Raw genomic sequence first — 7,294 nt, forward strand, 5'->3', positions numbered from 1 at the left:
GTCTTTCAATGGTCAGCCAGTAGCACTTTAGATATTGCTTCTGCCTCATTCTCTCTGTCTTCTATTTTGGCAATCCAAATTAGACATATGTGAGGCCTTTTCACTTCTTCCTCTCACCCTTTTTCTATAATTTCTATCTTCTTATCTCTCTGTGTTCTGGATAATTTCCTCATACATATCTTTCAATTTATTAGCACTTACCCCATATGGATATAATCTGTTGTTTAAATCCTCCACAGAGTTTCTAAGTTTTCTTATTATATTTTCAGTTCTAGGAATTCACTTTGGTTATTTTCAAATGTGCTCTGTTTTTACAGTCTCTTCTTCCTGCATCCTGCTTACTACCTCTCTTTTATGTCTTTAAACGTTAAATATGTATGCATTTTATATTTTGCATATCATAATTCTGATATCTTCATGTTTTATGAATTTCATCCTGAGTTTGTTGTTTCTGCTTGTTTGTGTTCATAATAGCTTGTTTCCTCACAGGTCACTAGTTTGGGTGATGTCTTTTTAAGAGTGAGCTTACGTTCTTTGGAATTTTGTGGGAATTTTTAGGCCTGTGTGTAAAGCATGTTCCTGCAGAGAGGACTGCAGAAAAGAGAACTTTTCTGTACTTCATCCTGAGCCACCCCTGAGAGACACAATGTCTTGCCACTCCCTCTGCAGAAGCGACTTTATCTGACGTGTCACCCAGGACGGCTCTCAGGCTTTGCCTCGTGTGGTGGGGCTTATGTGGTGGCCTGACTCCAGTCTCCCACTTCACTTACTGTGCAGCCTCTCTCTTGTCTTCTCCACCTGAGTTGTCTGTAAAATTCTTGTGTTAGACCAATGATTTTTAAAGTGCCTTTTGCAACTCCTTAGTAGTTCATGTTCATTTTCACGGATTGCAAACAGGGTTTAAAAAATAGATGGGAATAATATAGTGAAAAAAGAAGATATTTGACTGCCTCACAGACAGGGATATGTGTTGTTTTGTGAAATTTGGTTTCAGGTGTGCATGTGTGTGTGTGTGTGTGTGTGTGTACTGGTATGTATGTGCATTGGGTCAAGACATAAAATATACATTATAATGTGAGTAGCGGTTAAAAAAAGTTAGAAAAGTAGTGCTGTAGACCAACAGGGGTCAGAATATATCCCCAGGACAAAGCCTAGTTCCATGTAGATTTGTGTTTTCATATTTCTGACCCCATTGTGTCACTTAAGAAATATTTACTATCTTATGGTCATGAAGTTAATCTCCTATACTCTCTCTTTAATCTTTTTGGCTTTGCCTTTTGCAGTAGTTTTATAAGTCACTTGGAGTGGATTTTATGTATACTGTGAATCAGATATACAATTTCATTTTTCCATATAAATATTTCACAGTCCTAATGCCATTTACTGGAAAGGCCACACTTCCTCCACCATTCTTCCATGCCACCCTTGTCATAAATCAATTATCTGTATATACAGAGAGAGTTTCTAGGCTCACTATTATGTTCTGTGGGGTGCCAGCAACACACTGTCTTACTTATCAAAGCTTCATAATAAGTCTTGATATCTGATAAAGCAATTCCTGACATCCTATTCTCTTGAAAAGTATCTTGGCTATTCTTGGAATTTGGCATTTCTGTAAAAATTGGAGAATCAGCTTTCATGTTCCGTGGGGGAAGAAACTATAGAAGTTTACTTGAGACAGCATAAAATTCACAGATCAAGTTGGGGGAGTATTTGCATCTTAACAATATTTGCTATTCCAAACTCTGAACAAAATATGTTCCAAACTTCTTTTATTTCTGTTCTGTTTAATTTCTCTCAGTAATCTTAGAGTCTTTTGCATAAAAAATCTTGCAAATTTTTATTAGACTTCTTTCTAGGAAGTTTATAATTTATGCTATTTTTTTTATTGAGGTCTGATTGGTATACAAAAAAGCTGTACATATTTAATGTACATATCTTGATGAATTTGAAGATAAGTGTATACCCATGAAACCATCTCCATAAACAATGCCATAGACATAACCTTTAAAAGTTTCCTCTCTCCCTTTTTATTGTGTGTGTGATAAGATCACTTAACTTAAGACGTACCCTCTTAACAAATTTTTAAGTATACAATAGAGTAGTGGTAACTATATGCTGTGCTGTATATCTCTGTCCTGCAGTAGATCTCTAGGACATATTCATCTTGCATAAGAGGAAGTATGTTCCCTTTGACCCACACCTCCTCAATTCTCCCTCTCCCTAGTCCCTTGTAACCACCACTCTACTCTCTGCGTCTATGAGTTTGACTATTTCAGATTTCTGATGCCTTGCACTTGAACTTGGAGCATAATGTCCTCCAAGTTCACCCATGTTGCAGCAAATAGCAAAAGGCAGGGTTTCCTTTTTGAAAGGCTGAGTAGTATTCCATTGTATGTATATATCACATTATCCATTCATCTGTGCATAGACATTTAGGTTGTTTCCTTGTCTTGGCTATTGTAAATAATGTTGCAATAAAATGGGAGTGCAGATATCTCTTCAAGATACTGATTTAAATTCTTTTGGATATAGATCCAGAAGTGAGATTGCTGGATCATATGGTATTTCTGTTTTTAAATGTTTGGGGAGCCTCCATACTGTTTTTCATAGTGGCTTTACCAATGTACATTTCTGCCAACAGTGTAGATGGGTTCTCCTTTTTCTACATCCTCCTAACACTTGTTTATCTTTTAATTTTTTGATAATAGCCATCCCAACAGGTATGAGGTGATATCTCATTGTGAGTTTGATTTGCATTTCCCTGAGGACTAGTGATGTTGAACGCCTTTTGTTTGTCGTTTGTATATCTTCTTTAGAGAACTGTCTGTTGAGGTCTTTTGCCGATTTTTTAATTGGGTTATTTGTGTGTGTATTGTGTGTGTGTGTGTGTGTGTGTGTGTCCGCTGCTATTGAGTTGTAGGAGTTCCTTATATATTTTAGATATTAACTCTTTATCAGATATGTAATTTGCAAATATTTTTTCCCATTCTGTAGGTTGCCTTTTCACTTTGCTGATAGTTTCCTTTGCTGTGCATAAGCTTTTTTGTTTGATCTAGTCTCATTTGTCTATTTTTGCTTTTCTTGCCTGTGCTTTTGGTGTCATACCCAAGAAATCGTTGACAAGGCCAATATCAAGAAGGTTTTTCCCTATGTTTCCATCTAGGCATTTTACAATTTCAGGTCTTACTTTTAAGTTTTTAATTGATTTTGAGTTGATTTTTGTGCATGGTGTAAGATAGAAGCCTAATTTCGTTCTTTTGCATGTGGATATCGAGTTTTCCCAGCACCCTTTATTGAAGAGACTAATTTTCCTCTTTGCCAGTTGTTGCTCCCCTTGTCAAAGATCAGTTTACCATAAATATATGGGTTTATTTCTTGGCTTTACATTTTGTTCTAATTTAGTAAAGTTGCTGGATACAAAATCAATACACAAAAATCTGTAGCATTTCTTTACACAAACAATGAACTATTCAAAAAGGAAATCAAGAAAACAATCCCACTTACAACAGCATGAAAAAGAATAAAAAACTTAGGAATAAACTTAACCAAGTAACTAAAAGACTTGAACACTGGAAACTATAACATGTTGTTGAAAGAAATTGACAAAGACACAAACAAATGGAAAGATATCCGGTGTTCAAGGATCAGAAGAATTAATATTGCCAAAATGTCCACACCATCCAAAGCAATCTTCAGATTCAATGCAACCCTATCAAAATCCTAAGGCATTTTTTTATAGAAATAGAAAAGACAATCCTAAAATTCATATGGGACCACAAAAGACCCCAAATAGCCAAAGAAATCTTGAGCAAGGACAAAGCAGGAAGCACCAACCTTCCTGATTTGAAAACATACTACAAAGTCATAATAATCAAAGCAGTATGGTGATGGCATAATTTATGCTATTTTAAAAAATACATATTTAAAGTGTTTATTCTCTACTTAAATATTCATCTCTTAACATGTAAATATTTTTCTTTTTCACATAAACCCTGTGCTATTATCACACTAACAAAATTAAAATAAATTTCATAGAAAATTCTCCAAGTGTCTCAAACATGTCTTTTTACAATTAGTTTGTTCAAATGAAAATTTTGAAAGGTACATGCATTATACATTGGGTGGTATGCTTTTGAAGCTTATTTTATTCTATCACAGTCCTCCTTTCTTTTTGAATGCCAGTGATTTATTAGTGAGATGGATCAGTAGGCCAGCAGAATGTCCTGCATTCTGTCTGATTGAGTCCTTTTGGTGTCACATAATGCTGTCATTCCTCTGCTTTTATTGTGTCACTGTGGTGTCGTTCCTTGACATCTCCTTTTCAGCTAATTTCCTGTAAACTGGCTTGATTTAATTACAGCTTTACATTTTTGAGAAAAATATATCACAGATGCTATGAACTTCCTACAGCATCAGGAAGTTGCCCCACTTTTAGTAACGCTAAGAGTGATCTGTTTGTTTGGGGGTTATTGGGCTGATCTCTCCATTACAAAGTTCTCCATCAATCTTTCAGCTAAAATTGTTTTTGCATTCAGTGCTGATGACTGCCTGGATTTGATATAGACTAAATTGTGGCCCCCAAATCGTGTGTTGAAGCTCTGATCCCCAAAGTGATGGTTTTGGTGATGAGGCCTTTGGGAGACAGTTAGGTTTAGATGAGGTCATGGGGTGGGGCCCTTATGATGGGACTGTTGACCTTGTAAAAAGAGACATCAGAGAGATTTCTCTCTCTTTCCCACTGCCATGTAAGAGCACAGCAAGAAAGTGGCCAACTACAAGCCAGAAAGACAGGTCTCACTAGAAACCAGCCCTGACAGCACCTTGATCTTAGAATTCTAGCCTCCGGAACTGTGAGAAAATAAATTCTTTTTGTTTAAGCCACTCATTCTGTGGTATTTTGGGCAGGATTCATCATTTCATTAGGGGTTGAAAAATTGTAAAATTCTATTTTATCATTTTTTTCTGCATTTATTAGTTGGCTTTTTCCTAAAGTAGAACTTTGGTTATGCTGAAATACCGTTCATACAGGAAAGGCAAGTGAAATTTTTGATTCTTTTCTTTCCTCAATTTTAGCAGTAATGAGTTGATGCCCCAGCGACTTCCAATGGTGACTGGTGAGGTTATTGTTTCTTTTATAAACTTTGAGTGTTTTTACAAAATCATTAATTATTATATATTTGCACACATATAATAACTATAGTTATTTTATCTGTTGATATTCAGATTGTCCCTGTTACGCTTTCAAATAGACTTCCTTATTTTTGACATGGATTTATTAGTCTTTGATAGCTTACTTGCTTTCTGGCACAAAAAGAAGTCTCGGATTATTCTTCTACATTTTCTGTCCAAGACCTGTAATCATCCATTTCTCCAAGGACTCCTGGTTCTTTTTTAATGACAGAGATCACAATTTGTGCCCCAGAGGTGTTCATTTTTACTGCATAGTCATTGCTTCTGAGCCTTTGGTGGACAGAGCTAGGAGAATTGTTTATTTGTTTTTTAATGAGACACATAAGACACTAGATTTGGACAAATATTTCCAATTCAAATGTAAGTCTTTAGGATTTTTACTTAACTACTTACTTATGTTAGAAAGCTTATTTTTTAATAACAATAACAATTATTGGATTCATTATACTATACACGTGTACATATTATAATTGTTTCAAAACAATACTAATATTAAAAGATACACTACTGAATAATTGTTTTTATAATTCTTTTAGTTTTGTGCATATACCTCATTAAGGATGTACAGTTAAAATATTATAGTTCTGAGTCACTGAACTAATTCTTCCCTCTGAGTGATACTACCAGCTTCTGTACAGTCAGGGTCAGTCAAGTTGGTCCTTGTTGATGGGCATTCGGGTGGTGGGCAGTCTGTTGCCGTCATAATAGTCCTGCAACAAATAACCTTGTGCAGATGTCACTACACATATTTTCCAGTATGTTTTAGAAATAAATTCCTAGAAATTGGATTCCTGAGTAAAAGATATAGAATTTTTCTTGATTTTGTCTAATTCTCCATAGGCAATGAAACATTTTATATTCCCTCGTTATGTGATTGGGGGTGTCTTTCCCCACAGCCTTACCAATAGAGGACTTTGTTAGACTTTTGCGATTTGACAATCTGATAGGCAGGAAACAGTACTCCAGTGTAGTTTTAATTTGCATTTTTCTTATTATAAGTAAGGTTAAACATCTTTTTTTATGTTTTAAGGGCCATTTGCGTTTCTTTTACTGTGAATTCTTTCTTCAGACCGTTTGACTACAATTTGATTTCAATAGGGTTCTGTGTCTTTTTCTTCTAATTTAGGAGCTTTTGAACGTTAGGTTCTTGACATTGCCTGTGATTAAGTTACAAATATTTCTCCCAGTTTGTCCATAGTTTTTTTAAGTTTCTTATGGTGTTTTCTTTTCACACATTTTAAAATTTTAATATAATCAAATTTATCAATCCCTTTCTTGGTTGCTTCTATAATTTGAGTCATAGTTAAAAGAGCTTTTTTCCACCCCCACTTTATGAAGCTTTCATACAGGTTTTCATGTTTTCCTTGATAACTTATATGGGTTTACTTTTTATATGTATATTTCTAATCCATTTAGAATTCATCCTGATTTGAGTAATGGATCCCTCTCCCTTTTTGTTCATGTGGCTGTATGATTTTCCCCACATCATTTGTTGAAAAGGCAACCTAGTCTCACTGATCTTGGACACTACCTCTATTATTCATTCAATTTCTGCTTGCATTTAGGTGTATCTCAGGATTTTCTATGGTATTACACTGTTTATTCATGTACCAATACCATGCTATCTTAATAATAGAAGCTTTATAATATATTTTTATATCAGACAGGAATAGTCCCATCCCTCTGTTGCTATTTTTTTCTCAAGAAAATTTGAGTGTTCTTGCTTGTATATTCTTACACATGAACTTTATAGTCAGCTTGTCCAACTTCATAAACACATACAAAATATATGTAATATAAATATGTATAAGTATAACGTATTATGTTATATTATATATTTCATATGTAGATCACATTAAATGTAAATATTTACTTATAAAACATTGACTTTTTCTGCTTTTGTGTCTTCCTATTTAACAGTCTAATATGTATTTATATTTGTTCAAGTCAACCATTGTGTTTTTCAGGGTTTTTAAAAATTAATGTCATAATAGTTTATAACATTGTGAAATTTCAGCTGTACGTTATTATTTGTTAGTCGCAATATGTATGTGCCCCTTTACTCCTTATGCCCAGCCCCCGACCTCTTTCCCCTCTGGTA

This window comes from Equus przewalskii, chromosome 1, assembly GCF_037783145.1.
Source record: "Equus przewalskii isolate Varuska chromosome 1, EquPr2, whole genome shotgun sequence".
Taxonomy (NCBI): Eukaryota; Metazoa; Chordata; class Mammalia; order Perissodactyla; family Equidae; genus Equus; species Equus przewalskii.